The sequence below is a fragment of the Podarcis melisellensis genome, assembly GCF_964234715.1.
Source record: "Podarcis melisellensis genome assembly, chromosome: 9".
Classification (NCBI taxonomy): Eukaryota; Metazoa; Chordata; class Lepidosauria; order Squamata; family Lacertidae; genus Podarcis; species Podarcis melisellensis.
Window position 1 is genome coordinate 25,241,972 of NC_138541.1, and position 18,222 is coordinate 25,260,193.

Consider the following 18,222-nt stretch of genomic DNA (forward strand, 5'->3'; position numbering starts at 1 on the left):
ACGGGATGCTGGTCTACATGGGCCATCAGTTTGCTCCAGCAGGCTCTTGTTATGTCCTGATGTCTGTTGCATGCCTCATCCAATTGTTTCACTACCACATGTCCTTCAGTAGAACAGATACAGTAATAATGACCTTCTCTAAAATATGTTTTGAGATCTACAATGGGAAAGTCTACTTAGTCTCGAAGAGTATTTCTACCAAATGTCATTTAACTGTATTGCCACTGGGAATCCCCATCCTGCATGGTGGGGCCTCCATCCAGCTTGGAAGCAGGAGACTTGGCCAACCTGGCACAAGAGACAACAAAATGAGTACACTGAAACACAGCCATTCTTTGAAATTCACAGTTATCTCAATTTGGCAACACAGTTCTCCAGGCAAATATTCCAAACCAAAATACATATGCAAGGGTAAAATGTGCAGATATAAATGCATATAAAGAGACATGCAAAAATGCAGCATATCAGGGAAACTCGCTTGCAAAAAATTGCACAAAAATGTATGTATTTGGGGGGTAATGACTCTAAAATGCTAGTGAATTTTCTTGTGAACATTTTTTAAAAAGAAATCACAAACCAATGTGGAGAACTGAACTTGACTGGAAAAATAAGAAACTAAGAGAAAAGTAACAGAATTTCCCATCCCTACTTATATTTGCTGTTAAGATCTAAAAAGAAGTGCCCAATTTCAAGCACCAGTTTTAACCTTTAAAAAGCTCTCAAGGGCATAGAATTAGCTTAACTGAAAGCTCTCCTCCCGCTGCATATGCCCTGTGCTTTTTTCTGGGGGGATGCAGGGGTACACATACCCCTAAACATTTTGTGAATCTTTGTACTTTTGTCCATTTACTGCATTTATTTTTCCTGATTTGAACTATAGAATGCTGGTTTTCTTGAGTCAAAATGAGAGTACCCCTAAACATTATTTTTTAGGAAAAATGTGCTGCATATGCCTAACTCAAACTTAAGTTCCACTTCAGAGGCTTTGCTCCAGGTGCCCCTGCCAACTGAACTGAGGTGGGTAGCTACCAAGGAGAAGTATCTATTTCTCCTTTGGGACTCAGCCTACACCATGCTGCCTCCCCCTGATGCCATCCCTCAGTGCCCTTCTCAAGTGCTTTTGCCTAGCTGAAATGTGTCCTTAAATTGTGACTTGCCTGACCAGAGGATGCATAATGTTTGCATGGCTGGAATGTAAAAGGTAAGAGTTACAGTGGTACCTCAGGTTACAGACGCTCCAGGTTACGCATTTTCGGATTGCGCACCGCACCAAACCCGGAAGTATCGGAACAGGTTACTTCCGAGTTTTGGTGCTCACGCATGCACAGAAGCGCTAAATTGTGCTTTGAACATGCGCAGTAGCACCGAATCGCGACCTGCGCATGCACAGATGTGACGCTGTAGGTTGCGAACATGCCTCCAGCACGGATCACATTCGCAACCCGAGGTTCCACTTTATTTGCATTGCTGGACTCCCAAGTACCACCAGCCTACCCAACACGGCATGAGGACCATGGAAGGTTGGCCATTCTTCACATGGAAAAAAGTTACCCACCAGCTCTCTGGCTCAGTCAAAGGCAGCTTCTGATGTTCCCTTCCATAAACACATCTAAAACCAAAACTAAGGTGGATGGGCAGGACTACGTGGCACTTCTCATGCTGGTCCTCGGGCCAGGGAGAAGATTAAAGAAGATGTCATGCTGCATGAGCCAAAAACATGCTAGAATGACTGCTGTGTCTTTTAGACCTTGGAAAGGTCTATGAAACAACAGCCACAGACCCATTGTCTTTGAAAGGGTTGAGCAAGTGCTTGGAGGAAAACTTGGGATACCTTTCACACACATTTGGAGACACCCCCTGTACTTTTTGACTCTTTTTCTGCTTTTTCCGGTATTCCTTTGCATGATGTCTGAATTTCATATAGAAATGTCTCCAATGGTCTTCCAAAACTGGGGCACGCCATGGAAAATAACGCAGCAGATGATTGATTATGAAAACGGGAGACACAACCTAATCGCATGCCAAAATGAGAGCGCAGACGACATTGCTCAGTTTCCATTTCAAACAAATAAGACAGTGGAACAATCAGGAATCTGCCAAGGTAAATTAATCCAGCATGTACAGAACACCAGCAGAATGGAGGCAGATTCGTAGATGGTTGCTGCGATATGTAACCATGGCAGTGATGAAAGATACCATTCTCCTGCTTCGTGTTTTCCTTGAGGCTGGCCAGATTTTGCTCTTCTAATTTTACAGCAATTCCAGTCGAGTAGGTCTAATGCTATATTATAACTGGGAATCAGAATGTGGCCCACTGCAGGTGATAATTCTAGCTACTACTAAGGGGCAGGGAGGGAACCCACTCAAAGATTTCTTCCTTCTAGAAAAGTTGACACTTGATTGACTGTTCTTCATTGTCCCCTCACCTCTCATTATGAAGATAAACAGAAACAGCAAAAGACTTGTTCAACTGAGGAGAGAAACAGTGACAGGCACAAAAGTAAGCTATTGTCCGTGAAAATATAACAGGCTTCAAGGTCATGTCAGTTAAATTCTTTCATCTGCCACCTGCAGTGAGTGCTGGAATCAGAACACAGAAAACGGGTCAGACTTGTCCAGCTGCATGTCTGTGTGTCACAGAACACTAAACCTATTCTTTATTTGGCACTGTCATTCTATGGGTTTGACACAGACTGAACTCCACGTGAGGTGAACTTGATTGCTGTTTCCATGAACATCAATTTAGAATCACACAACACAATTTAAAAGTTGACAGATCTTCATGGTATTGCTATATTGTTGTTGTTGTTGTTGTTGTTGTTGTTATTAAACCATAAAAAAGAATTGAAATTCAGCATAAAACAGAAAATACTTTAGTGTGATCCGCTAATGTTTACATGATGTGAATTATCTATGCAAAATATTGTTTGAAAATTGTGATAATTTCATCAGTAAGGTATAGTATGAATGAACAAACAAACAAATGAATGAATGTTTATTATTACGGCTAAACAGTCAGCATATAGTATAGTAGGCAGAGATCAAAAAGTGAATAGGTGAATGTAGATTTACAGCTTTAATTCCCCAGTAAATAATATACAATATAAAAGTTTCTTTTCTTGTGTTGGAGAAGACTGCCCATTTTGGTTCTCCCTGTTTCTAATTTTTCCAATCTTAAATTTAGTTCTCTACATTTCTTCAAAAATTCACACATTTCTTCTTTTAAAAATCCTCAGGAAAATTCTTCAGTATTTTAGTGCAAATTTCTTCGCATAAACACATTTTTATATAGCTTTGACTATATACACAATTTTGCAAGCAATCTCTCATTATATAATACATTTTTGTAGCTATTTTCACTAACGATGTTTGTTTGTTTGTTTGTTTGCATACTTTTCCCTATATATGCATTTTTGTAAACATTCTTTGGCTTGAGAACTGCATCACAAAATTCAAATACCTGTACCTGAGAATAAGCCCCACTATTCAACAGGACTTACTTCTGGGTAGACATGTCTAGGATTGCACTGTTGGGATTTTTTTGTCTGTGACAGGCTTCTCTAGAAAACCTGTTAGTCACTGATCCATCCTTCATATCTGTTTTATTTGGAGCATGATATTTTCTTGACATTAGCGGGCAGCTGAAAAAGCACATGGTCTAATGCACATTAACGTCAGGTTCCCTTTAATGCCTTGTAAATGTCTAACGCTTACACTGAGATCGTGTTTGCTTAATGAATTCATAGTAAGCTTGAAGATGCTGGTCTGCTTTCATTTAATTGGGTCCCTTCATAAATAATAATTTTTAAAGCTTCCTTCATGTTATTCTTCAGAGTTCCGATCCCTCATTCATCTTCCAGCAGCTACACAACAGATGGACTTGACTTTGGCATGAATGATGTTGAGTATCCATCTACCAGTAGCTGAAGCCAATAGCCTCCTTCATTCTTTGGCATGGAAATATTGAGTTTCACATAGAAATGGGGAAAATGCCTTTATAGTCATCTCTACGTGAAATACAATATATTTGCTTGATAAGCCTAGGCCTTCATATTAATCATAAATCAATTATGCTTATCCTTAACCTCAGAAGTGCTGCATTTCGCTTCCTTTCTTCCGTATGAAATCCAAGAGGATATTCACAGCAATTATGTTGCCTTTTATACAAATCATAAGCTCATATTGTAATCATTAGTGCTATAGCCAATTCATTTTCTGCTTTGCAGCAGTTCGGGTGGCTGTTCCATTTACTTGCGGGAGAATTTCTTCCCCAGCCCCTGTTACTGAACTAGACCCTTTTACTAAATGTTTTCCCCTAATTTGTTCATATTTTGCTCTTTTGTAGGTTAGAAACCAACAAATTTCTTGTGTTTAAGAAAAGGGATCAGACATTTCAATCCTACCTTCCTTCTATCATGGAACCCAAAGTAACTGCATGGGCATCCCAGGCAGTATCCTGTCCAGGCACAGATCGAATCGAGACCTGCTTAGCTTCAGTAAGGTAGTGGCCTTGTGTGCCTTCGGACCATATCAGGTATGCAGTGCTGTTTTTCTAGAAAAAGATGTGCCAGAACTCACCAGTGTGGTGAGAGCCAGTGTGGTGTAGTGGTTAAGAGCGGTAGTCCCGTAATCTGGGGAAATGGGTTCGCGTCTCCGCTCCTCCACATGCAGCTGCTGGGTGACCTTGGGCTAGTCACACTTCTCTGAAGTCTCTCAGCCCCACTCACCTCACAGAGTGTTTGTTGTGGGGAGGAAGGGAAGGGAGAATGTTAGCCGCTTTGAGACACCTCCTGGTAGTGATAAAGCGGGATATCAAATCCAAACTCCTCTTCCTCCTCCTCCTCCTCCTCTTCTTCTTCTTCTTCTTCTTCTTCTTCTTCTTCCCCATGAACACTTCCCTCATTCTCTTAGAATGGCAATAGCGGCCACCTGATAGGTGCCAGAACTGAGTTCTGGCTGGAAAAAAGTCCTGCAGCCATTACCTGATATGCCACTGGAATAAAATCAGTCATCCTACTATATTCTTGGGTTTCTTAGAATTCCTGAGTACATTTGGAACATTTGTGGGTCCTGTGGGTGCCCTGACAACCTGAGGGATTGCTCAGTCAATATAGCATGCAGTGGCATGCAGTGAAATGTTTCATAAGGGAACAGTTAGGGCCAGAGGCGCGAGCTTGCAAGGGGCATGGGGGGGTCAGTGTCATGTGTTTGACCTTGTGATGTCCTGACATCGCACACGTGAGCACTGCAACTCCCTAAGCCAGGCAGAAGCTTCCCAGACTTTGCGAAGCAGGTGCCAGGGCTCTGACAAGATGCTAAGGCCCTCCTGCCTTCTTCCAAAAATGGGGGGGGGGGTTTGAGAAGATGGCAGAACAGGTATTGGACCCACTGGAGACTTGTGTCTTCCTCCCTAAGCCAGACAGAAGCTTCCTGGCTTTCAGAATGAGACACCAGGGGAACATTTAGGGGACTAGCCTAGTACCCTTAGTCCAATGACCACACACCGCTGATAGCATAAGACTTTTAATCTCAGGGCATGGCAATCACACAGGGTCCCCGGACGTTTAACGGTCTATTGATCCCTGTGCCACCACTGTGCTTGCTTCCCCGCTGCCACCAACCAGTTACTCTCTGGTAAAACACTGAGTCCAGTCAGTTGTTAAAAGTGAACCAAAAAAACAAGTTTATTTTACAAACATTATCAAGTTTATGGTTTCTCAGATAATATTCCTGTCAGTATCTTAACTTTAGTTTCTTTACCAGTCTGTACCTTCCTAATACCTTCTGGCTGATTATCTCAACTGCTTGACTGACTCCTCTTAACAAAACAAAACAAATTCCTTCCAGTAGCACCTTAAAGACCAACTAAGTTAGTTCTTGGTATGAGCTTTCATGTGCATGCACACTTCTTCAGATACACTGAAACAGAAGTTTCCAGACCCTTCTATATAGTGAGAAGGTGGGGAGGGGTATTACTCAGAAGGGTGGTGGGAATGGGTGATTGGCAGATAGCTGTGATGAGCCTGTTGACGACTCTTAACGACTGCAATAGGTCTTACCGGGTCTTAACAAAGTCTCTCACTCTCTCACACCAGACTAGCCCAACCCATAGACTTATCTTCTCTGACTCTCCTAACTCCAGACTGTCTTCTCAACAACTCTAACTCCCTAAAAAAAACCTCTGTGCTTAAAACTTATACACAGTTAACTCTGCCCCCTGGGTTCCCATTGGTTAGTCATTTTACAATTAGTTAACCCTTTCCCTATGAATCCAGTATGATGTCACACCCATAGGAGGGCAAATGCCACACAGGGCCATGAGTTTCAAGCTCCACGTTGGGTGAAAGATTCTTGTATTGCTGGGAGTTGGACTGGATTATCCTTGTGGTCCCTTCCAACTCTATGATCCTAGAACCCACACAGAGCTCCTATATTTGAGTAAGAGCTCATGTATGGGATTTTCATTACAAATGTGACGTTGGGTGTGGCAGCTCCAAAACACAGCCCTGTTCCTCATTTGACACACATATGCCCTACCTGCAAGAAACACATGGACAGCACATATGAAGCTGAATTTCCACACACAATGTCTTGCAATATTTGAATCCTAGCTCTTGGCTTCCATACAGGGTCCAAAACATTAAAGGTAGAGAAGACACATCAGTGAACCATTTGGAGCTGAGACAGGATGTCTATGCATAATTTGCCTTTAAGATAAGCCAACATTTCATTTCTTGCTTAAAAAATATAAAAAAATATGTAGTTACAGCCAGATGCGTAAGGGCATCACAATTCTTCCTTTCTTTTTTGCCAAAGGTAATGAGAGGGCTGATGGCTTCCACTTGAGAATTGATGCCTTGCTGTCAAATCCCTGAAGCATTCCTTTATTCCATGAGCGCTCTGAAAGAAGGTGTCATGAAATCATCTCTTCTGTCTAGCTCAGATATTCTGGAATCTAAACCATGGTCTTCCAATCACATCCCACTGCCCTTTCCATATTAAATACAGAACTGCCAAGAATGAGTGGAAACAGGTGTGTACAGCCAAAAAAAGGAGAGATGATCACATCTTAAACCATTTGAGTAGGATCCCCGAGGCTTCGTGTGGAATCAAATCTGGCTGCAATCAACAAGCAAACATTTTGGAGTTCGACCGTTAAGCTTCAGAGGAGATGAGGAAAATTAACCAGTGAGAGGGTGTTAGCAAAAGGGCATGGGGGGGAAGAGAAATTCTCCTGTTGTACTTCCAGAACAGTTTTATTCCATCACCATTTACAAAACCGACTTTTCATTCCTTTCAGCTTCAAATACAATCAGTGCCACAATTATCTCGAGCTCATTTGCCCCCTTTCATTGGAAAGCATCAGGTGAAAAGTGCAAAATTTTGAAATAATGCAAGAATTATGTGGTGAGGAAGAGGGAGGGACCATAGTGCCTGCAGATGAAAAGGTAGTGTATGCATTATCACAGAGGTTATGATGTGGCTGTTCTAAAGGCATCACAGCATTCTTACAAACTGTTAGTGTATGGGGGAAGCTGTGACAACAATTGCCACATTTATAAGATACAAGCCTGCAGTCCTATATACACATATGTCCCATTGACCTCAATGGAACTTACTTCTGAGTAGAAAAAAGGATTCTGGAGAACAGCAAGGCTAGCACAAATCCTAGAAAATGGTGTAAACAGCTAGTCAATTCCGTGACCGTATTTATTTGCATGGAGAAACAGTGACATCTGGTGGAAACCTAAATACATTTCAGATGTGTGTTCTAAATGCAGAATTTCCTATAAATGCATCTAGGTTTGCTTTTGTTTTCAGAGTAAACAATTCCTTTTTTCAAATAAGAACTTGCTTTCCCTGTGGTACATTCTCAACAGATTTGATATATCACAATTAAACAAAATGGTAAATCGTGTACAAATATAGTTTAGTATGTTGTCCTGTAAATAGAACAAAGACATGACTTTAAATATATGCAAAGGCTGGACTTTATTTGAAAGTTGAAATATATTTGAAAGTGTCAGTTTGAAACTTTATTTGAAAGTGTGTTTATTAGGACTTCCAGATTTCTATCCAACTTTGCTTAATTCACAGAAATATTTTTTAGTGCTATTCAATTCTAGGCATTTAAACTAAGCTTTGGTCTTGCACAGTAACAGTAATTATTGTAAATAATCACAGTGAATAATAATTGTGAATAATCACAGTACTAACTGTGAATAATCACAGTGTCCCCGGTTTAATACTAAAGTCCAGAAATATGAATGTCATTCTTAAATACTTTAAAATTATTGACTGTCCAAAATTTGATAACTGATAATAAAGTGGATTATAATGCATTTTTTTTAATTAAAAAAACTGCTCTTCTTTGTTAACAGACTGGTGGTTTAAATAAAGATTTCATTGTTCCACACACTGAGATCTTAGGCTAAAGGGTGGGCTGTAAATTAGATGAAAGTGAACCCATAAAAAGAAGAAAGGGGGGGGAATACCCTAGCAAAAGGCAGAGAAGCACACAAATACCACTTTACCTTCATTGTCCAGCAAAGGGTTAGATATGGTTAATCCACCTTCAGTTGTTCTCTCTCTCTCTCTCTCTCTCTCTCTGTCTCTCTCTTTCTCTAAGTCCTCACCCTCACTGTTAGAACAGCAGCCTAATGATTTCAAGTCACTTCTCAAAAAGAACTGTCCTTACTCTGGCCAGGTAAATCCACTTTTTTTTTGGGGGGGGAACAGTTTCCAAATTCAGCAGCACTAATTCTTTCATTGAACCCACTGATGCTGCAAACGATACCATTTTTTAATGCGGGTGCCAATTTTCAGGGGAGTGGAGATCTGAGTTTTAGCAGAAAGGGTTTTAGATCTGACATAGCTTCCAAGGAGCCGGTGCAGGACAAACTTTGTTGCTTCTTAGCTTTGTGTGCCCCTTAATTTAGTATTAACTAATGGGCAATTCCCATTGCAATATGTATCACATCTGCACCATCTGAATGATAACCAGCAGGCTTCTACATCAGATTTGAAACTGTGTAGGATGTCATGGAAAAGTCTTTTCTCCAAGACAGGAGGCCCTGTTGGTTTTCCACTGACCTCAGAAGTTCATTGGTGGCCTAGAAGAGGACATTTCCTGTGGCAGTCCAAGCTTGTGGAACACCCTCCCCCAAAATTTGCACTTCATTATAAGACTCTTGACAAATGCTGTAGACACACCTCTTTACCTTGGCTTTTGACACGTGAGATCTATGCTTTTAGGACCCACCTTATTTCTATGATTGTAAGTTCTTCTGAACAGTTTCAAACATTGCATTTCAGTTGTTGTAACCTGCCCAGGGACCTTGGGGTGAAGGGTGGGGAATTAACAGGAGGAGGAAGAGGAAAAGGTGATGACTCATAAGAGTTGTGTACAGTTTAAGAAGCAGGAAAATCCACCAGCCGCCCTGAGAATATGATGGTGTCAATAAATTTAGAAAATAAAGGAGTTGCCTCAGAGGACAAAGGTGACATCGCACCCACTTGATGCTGAAATGTTTATGCAATATGATCCAATAGTCACAAAGATAGATAATACAAAACACGGGTTTTAGACACATTCAAAGAGATTAGGGCCATTTTTTGCAAATAGCTGCGGTTGTTAAATAGAACTGCCTTGACGTGAGGCAGCAGCTTTCTGAAGCCAATATTTAGGGATACACCAAAATGGCCACCCGTACTTTGCAAATTCAGTGACATTTCATGGGTTGTGGTTCCTCTCCTGCAACACTTTTAGGGAGGGGAAGATAAATAAATGTGTTTATGCTACTACAAGTTTATTAAATTTGTGAGGTCCATGCCTTTACACAAAATACCATAAAACATTATTAAAAGATAAACAATAAAATTATAAAAATAAGCTAAAATTCAAGCCATGCTGTCCCAGCAAGGAAACTACCCCCCCAAAAAACCCCACCATTCAGGAAAGAAGATACAGCAACAGGTTAGGAGAGCAATGGGAGGGACCTCACCTTTTCATCCAGGAACCATACTCTAGTTTTCATAGCCTTCACCACAAAGGCACCACGTGAGAAATCCGTGGATCAGCGTCCACCAGTAAAAACCTTACTTGGTCCTCAGAGTTGACTATTGATTTGGGAATAGTTTGTAACATCGCATCCCTGAAGGCCGAATAGATGGGACAATACAACATGTAATGTGTGAGATCCTCTTTGGTTCTCATATGACAAGGACATATACGCTGCTCTACTAGGATTTTTGCATATCTGCCTGACAGATAGGCCGTAGGAATGGTTTGAAAACGGGCCATGATGAAAGCTCTCCGAAGGGTGGGATTGGTGATATTCGCCAAGTAATTGGCGCAGGTTTTGACTGTTTTCAGTCGGGGAAACCAGTGGGAGGACCCTGGGTTCTGTATTTTTGTGATATCTAACAGAGCGTCTCTCTCCAGGATCCATTCCCGAACTTTGTCCGGGCTCCACAGTTTGAGAATATTAAACTCCGGTAGGGTGTATCTAACCAGGATCTCAGATAGGTTTTGACGCCAAGTGGTGTTCTTTTGAAGAGATACAAAGGCTTGTTTGGCCAATAAGTTGTTTGAAGTGTTTGCAAGGTTGATGTAAAATCATAGGAATCTTAAGTGGGCCCTGGCAGACACAGAGGGTAATCCAACCTCCACCCTCAAGAAAGCTGCTGGGGTTCCTTGAGGAAGGCCTAGAATCCTCTTGAGATAATAATTTTGCAAAATTTCAAGCCGTTCCAACAGCCTCTGGTTCCACCCCCAGAGTTCTATCCCATATAACATCTGGGGAATAGCTTTCCCAACAAAAGCTCTTAATGCCGGGATCACCAATTGTCCTCCCCGGGTATGGAAGAAACTAAGCAGGACACCAATTGTTCTTCGTGTTAGGATGGTTACAGCCTTAAAATGGGCTAACCAACTAGATGTAGCCTGGAATGTAACACCCAGATATTTAAAAAAAGGGCACTGTTCAATCACATGTTCGTCTAAAGACCATCTAAAGGTGTGGCGAGCTCTACTGAACACCACAATTTTTGTTTTGTCATAGTTTATCTTTAGTGAGTTATGGGAACAGTAGGCTGCGATCCCCTCCAGCATGCTGCGTAAGCCTCTTCGGGTGAGTGCCATTAAAGCCATGTCATCGGCATATAGCAATATATTCAGACGTTTACCTTCAAGGGCTGGAGCCGATGACTTGTACTTTGCCACTTGTACTTTGCCATGTGTTTATGATTGGAATATGAGCCTGAAATGTTAGCTGTTTTACTTAATTTGGGCCAAATTAAAAATGTGAGCCATTACACAGGCTGCAAAGACAGAATAAGATTCTGGATTTGGACTCCCTGTGAATTAATATAAAATATAAAGTTGTCAACGATTAGCTAATAAATGAGTAACTCTGACACTGTATCTGAAATACATGCTGATTATCTGAACTGCAGGTACTCATTTTTAAAAGGTGAACTCTCACAGTTGGCTAATTTTAGCAGTGACAGCCTGATTAAATTATTTTTAATACTGAATAGTGGAGGTAGGCCACTGGGGAAATAATTGGCGCCAAAGTCCTATATCTGACAAATGATAAAGAATATGTTTTGTGAAGCAAATTATCCGTTCTCTTTTATTCCTTTGAATACGCTATGCATCAACAACTTGAGCCATTTTTCTTGTAGCTAAGTGACTGCTAATCATGGATTCATGGATACTGAGGCAGCTCTGTGAAGTATCAGTGTTCTACATGGCATTAGACATCTTACAAATTATGTTTAGGGTTTTTGCTTTTTAACTGCCAAGAAAGGGCTTCTTTTCTTTTAGATCAGCAGAGCAGGAAGGGAAAATACCCTGTGGAGAAACCTTGCAGAAGAATCACTAAAAATAAATTTTCGGCCAGAAAGCAAAGCACATGACATTTGGAAAGGAGCAGCTTATGGCTATGGGGCTGGCTGGGAATGAACAGATTTCAGGACAATATAAGCCTTGTTCTCAATATAAAGTTTGAACTCTCCATTGCTGACTTCCACACATAGAGCTAGGAGATCTGAAGGGGGCTTCTAAATACATTTGTCTGAACACACTTGGTAGTCTCCTCCCAATCTGGAACCCAGATAATGTACATTCAGTCAAACATGCTTTGAAGTCTCCTTCAGTGCTCAACAAAGGAAGATCAGGGAGAAGACGATTGAGGCATTGTGGGCAGCACATAAAGCCATATGCTTTGGCATTCCTTGCTCAAGAATAGTGTCTGAACATGGCTCTAGAATACAAGCAAGGGTCAGTTCAGCCTTCCCCAACCTGGTGCCCTCCAGATCTTGGAGGGTGTGAGGGGAAAACTCCTACCAGATCCAGCTAATATGGTTAATGGTCAGGGGTGGCTGGAGGTGTAATCCAAAAACATTTGGAAGGCACCTGCTTGAGTGCATGACTGTGCAATAAAAATTATATCTGGAGGACACACACACACCCCGATATGGTAATGACAACTATTGTATTTATTGCAGTTGGTTTCAGTATTTCTGTTACATTTCTAAGTCACTTTGGGTCATTTTTATGAGTAAAACAACTAATAAATCAATAACAATATTTTCTTTTTAAAAACCAAAACATTCACATAATTAATAATTGTTTGACTAATTTCACATCTGCTTTCAGTCCGAAGATACTCAGTTTCAGAACTGACCAAAGCTATGGTGGGTAACAGACACTGATATCCTTTTTCCCCAGAAAATGTATCTTGCTTTTATTCCATGTAGATATCGTAAATTCCAAAGGGAGAGAAATGTTTGTGCTTTAAGGAAAGTTATAGACCAGCAATCTAGGTTAAATCTGCCTTAAAAGATAAGCAGGCATATGCAAGACATTTCAATTAATTCTCTTTAAGGGCTCTGTTCTGCAGTCTTTGTTTACACAGACATACCATAATTAATTACAAAAATAATTGGCATTAATGTATGTGTTGCTTGGCGAAAGAGAGCAATCAGCACAGGGTTCATGTTATACAAAAATGAGAATAAACTCCTTCAGATCTTTCAGTTAATCACTCCTATGTGGCAAATCATTGCTTATGAAGATATGCATTATATTTGATTCAATACGTTTCTCTTAAAAACTTTTGGAAGAGGCAAAGATTAATTCACATACACCGAAATTGCACAGAGTTCCATTACATATCTTAAGGCTGCAATGCTGCACATATAGAATTAAGCCCCAATGAAGTCAATGGGACTTGCCTCCGAGTAGAAACATCCAAAACATTCTGAAATTTCTAGAATGCCATAGTTGAGCTTTCATTAACCACTTTGTAGTAATTAATTCTCATGGCAGTAATATGCATCTTCGCTTTCCTTTCACATAGCTTTCCTAAAAATGAAGGGGGTTGTATTTAACCAAGCTTTTATTAAAATTAATATCCCTAACTTATTCATGTCCATTAATTTCACTGAACTTTAATGTAAGACTCAGCTGAAGTCTGTAGCAGCTAAGGGGAAATCTCTACTTTTACAGCAGGCTTACAAATCTAAGGATCTCAGACTGAATGTTTATGAAGAACAACATGTGTGAATGTTTCAAATCTTTCCAGAAGTCCCATCTGTTACTGTTCCTGGCCTTTCTTTGATTTATTTATAGCAATAATTTTAGATTTATCAGGTTAACCTCTGGATAACCGCCTAAAACAACTCTTAAGTATGTGGCTTTTTAAAGTACGTACTCTGTATAAAGATGCAATGGATTTAAATACTGTCATTTTCCTGATATGCCTTTTAAAATTCTTCTGCACCCCACAGACATAGGTAGGAAAACTGCTATAATTTTACAAAGAAAAAGAAAGTTCAGCCATCACCATCATTATTTGCAGGATGGCAAGATGCAATTTATTTTTAAAGGGGGAGACAATCTACAAATTCTCATTTAATTTTAATCTGGCATGTGTCTTAATTTACATACCAGAGCACACAGAGGAAGAAATAATGGGGTTAGAAAATGAGGGAAAGGGTTGCAGATAGAACAATCTATCACGAGGTTACTTTTTTAAAAAATGTCATATGTATAAATATCTATATATGTATATGTATATATACTCAAGGTATAAAGAAATTGTTTTAACTTTCTTGGAAAAGCCAAGCAAACAAGGCATAATTCAGCCCCACATTCTTAGGAGAAATATAACCACTGAGTTCAGCACCACTGAGCCTATATTTAAACTGCCGCCACCTCTGAATGCAGTGCACTAAATACGACGTTGGTCACAGTCTACCCTGTATCTATCTTATTGTTTCTTATGAAATACTGTATTTTGGTGCATTTCTCCCCAAAACAGCTTCAAAATGACTGGGGGCGGGGGGAGAACAAGTTAGCTGCTTTTTAAGCCATTAATGTAGAGCATTCCAAACTTTCCATGTTGGTGGCACACTTTTCGGACATGCATCATTTTGCGACGCAGTAATTCAGTTTTACTAGCAAAGTAGAGGTTAAACAAACTCCTTTCCAGTCCCAGGAGGAGCACAGGGAGCGTTCAAGTGACACACTTACACACTGCAGCTGACACTTACAACACAGTTTAGAAAGCTCTGCAGTAATGTGTACATAGCTGGACTGTTATTACAAGCCACTGGGGGGCACTGAACCAAGCTGTGTCTGATTGGAGTCGGGAGTTTTCTGCTGCTGTTGGGTTTTTTTTTCAAGAAAGTTGATAAAATTCTACGGACCCAGACCCTGCAAACATTACCTGAGGTTCTTTTTCATGTGCCTCCTCCAAGAGAGGTCCTGAGACATGAGAACAAGACTTTTCTGTGAAAGCTCCTCGCTTGTGGAAAGCTCTCCCCCAGGAAGATTCACCGGGTGAAAACATTTCTCTTTGACTAACATTCTATGTCATTTTAAATGTGTTTTTGAGGGGGGAGTTATTAGTTTTGTTTTGCTTTTATTATGTATTTTGTGTTTCCATTTTGTATTGTTATGCCATGAACTGCCCTGTAATTTTGGGATGAAGGGCAGTACAGGCTGTGACCATTCGCACAGGGGTTCTGTCCCTGGACCCCACACACGTCAGCACATATAAGCATACCCTGCCCGCATTCCACTCCACCCCACACCCATTCCACCCCACATTCTGCCCCATCCCTGTGGATGGCAGGGCACAGATATAGCTCTTGCCAAGGGCATAAGGCAGCCTAGGTATGCTTCTGGTCATAGGTTGGCTTGAAAGGTTTTTGTCGCACTTACCTTATATTCAAAGTGGTCACAGGGTGCTTGTCAGCATTCCATTCTGTAAATCAGCTTTCTGGTGGTTTGCATTCTGCAGTCTTCCCAGGTACCCATGTTTCTTGAAAACTCCCATAATGTTTCTCTGCTAAGCTTTACCGTAAGTACAGGAAAGCAAAGAGACCGCCTGCTGTATGCCTAGCACCTGTTCTTTTTTCTTTTTTAGGCAAAGTGGTGTTGTTGTTTTTACTTTTAAAGTAAGTGGTGCAGAAAGTTGTTTTTTTTTAGAAGGTTGAAGAACAAGAACCTCTTAAAAACAAAATCAGTCAGTGCACCTATTTCATGTGCTTGATTGCTACTTTCTCTGCTTCCCACATTTAGGGAAAGCCATCAGGCGGTAACTCATTCCACAGGGCTTTCTCAGATCACTAAGCGAAGGCAGTCAGGGAGGCTGTGGAGCGCTTGAGAAATGTTTAATGGAAAGAACAACACATCACTCATAGAAACCTCACAAAGACAAAACAACCACAGCCCTGCATCCACTAGGGCAGATGTTCCCAAACTGTGGTCAGCATTGTGATTGTGGCTTTATTGTCAAAAGGCAGGAGATGGCACATCCATCACACAGAACGTTCTTATTGATTTTTAATTGTATTTTTATTGCTTCCTTTATTTCATATATTGTATTTCATTGTATTATTTGAATTCTATGGAATTCTACTGCTTGTGCACTAACTCAGTGTAGTTTACACACGAGAGAGAGAGAGAGACTATTTTAAATACACCGAAGGTGGCCATGTGAACCATAGCTCCTAAATCAGGGTGGGGACCTGCAATGGCAGACCCTGGGGTCTCAAATTTCAGTGGTGAAGGATGTGTGTGGTATCCCATTAGTGTAGTGGTGGTGGAAATGCTCGGGGGGGGGGGAGGATTGCAATGTCAATGAAAGATGAATTACACTGAAACAATGCAGCTTTGAGAGACCAGGGTTGGGGAACATTTTTCTGTCAAGGGGAGGGAGGGTAATCTGTCAGATATTGCATGCATGTGATAGATGAGAGCAAAGTCAGAAGGGAGTCAGCGGTATCACCCCCATTTTCTTCTTTCTGACGTCTGGGTCATTTCAATGCGCTCTATATGGAGTTGCCTTTGAAGACAACTTGGAAACCTCCATTAGTCCAAAACACAGCAGCCAGATTACTGGCTAGGGTTCCATTTAGAACCAATATACGGTCATACCTTGGATCCTGAACGCCTTGTGACTCAGACATTTTGGCTCCTCAATGCCACAAACCCGGAAGTGAGTGTTCCAGTTTGCGAAGGTTATTTGAAACCCGAATGTCCGGCACGGCTTCTGCGGCTTCCAGTTGAGTGCAGGAAGTTCCTGCAGCCAATCAGAAGCCGCACCTTGGTTGTCGAACGTTTTGGAAGTCGAACGGACTTCCAGAACGCGTTCCGTTCAACAACCAAGGTACAACTGTATCATGTTTTTTTAAAGCAGCTGCACAGGTTCTGGGCTCAATTTAGGGTGCTAAGTTTAGTGTTTAAAACCCTAAATGACTTAGGCCCAAAATGTCTTAAAGTCCACCTCCCTCCCTACAGACCCTCTCAGACGTTAAGATCATAGTTCTTATTTCAAATTTCACTGTTCTCGGGAATTAAAGAATTATAAGCAAAGGTTGCATCATACAACACTTGCAACCAGAAATGTTCTCTTTAAAAGATTTCTGAACCAGCATGGGGAAAGCTTTAAAAGGCAATGCTGAGAAGCCACTGTTGCACCAAAATAAAAATAAACTACCCTTTACCACCCCCACCCCCAATTCCATTGACAAGAGTCTCATATTTTGGCAATATTAATGCAAAAGCATTTTGGCTGACAAATCTGTTACCTAATACTGTTAAATAATTTATGCATTTGGAAAATCATTTGTCCTTACAGTAAATTTGCAAAATAAAATATTAATCAAGTATATGATTCATTTTGACTCAGCTCTGACAATTTTAAAATGTATCAAATATCCCACTAAATTGTTTTGTTTCAAGAAAATCTGAAATCATAAGGGTTTTTTTTGTTTGTTTGTTTTAAAAAAAACCCCACAGGTTACTGCAGTTATTTTTTTCATTTTTGTTAAAGGGGGAAACAAGGATGTCTCAGCAGTTTAAACCTTGTACACGGAGGACTTTCAGACTATATTTATCAGAAAAACGAAAATATTTTTAGAACAAGCAAGTAACAGCTTTCCCAATCTAACACAAAACTATCCTGAAAAGCAACAGACACTATACATGTAATAATGTTATTGAGGTAGACATGTAGCAAATGTATGTGTATATTACTGACCTTGGAAGCAGAAAGAAAGCAGCCTGTTTATGATCACAAATGTTTTGACTGGATCCAAATGGCTCCTTCCCACCCTCCCCACAGCCCCATTATCCTGTTCTGCTCAGTCAGATGATTTGATTTAGAACATTACTAGAGAACCTGATACCAGATGTTCTCCCAGTTCTTTCAAATCAATATGTGTAATTCAGTTCCCTTGGTTTTCTTGCTCCTTTGACTCGCTGGTTCACACACCTGTACACTTCTTAAGCCAGCTCGATCATTTGACCTGTCTTTTCACCAACAATGTATAGGCCCTTCTGTGTGCAGCTTTTCGACATTTCAGGCATAGAATCATCGGGATTCTAGATGACCTTAACAGATTGGAGAACTGGGCAAAAACTAAACAAAATGCATTTCAATAGGGGCAAATGTAAGGTTCTACACTTAGGTAGGAATAACCACAGGCACAAATATAAGATGGGGGGGACACCTGGATTGCCAGTAGTACATGTGAAAAGGATCTTGGGGTCTTAGTTGACCCCAAGCTTAATATATGTCAACAGATAGATAGATAGTTTATTATGGCCATAGGCCCATATTCAATACATCATACAGCAAAGCAGGTATAAAAAAATAAAATTAATATATATGTCAACAGTGTGGTGCAGCTGCAAAAAAAGCT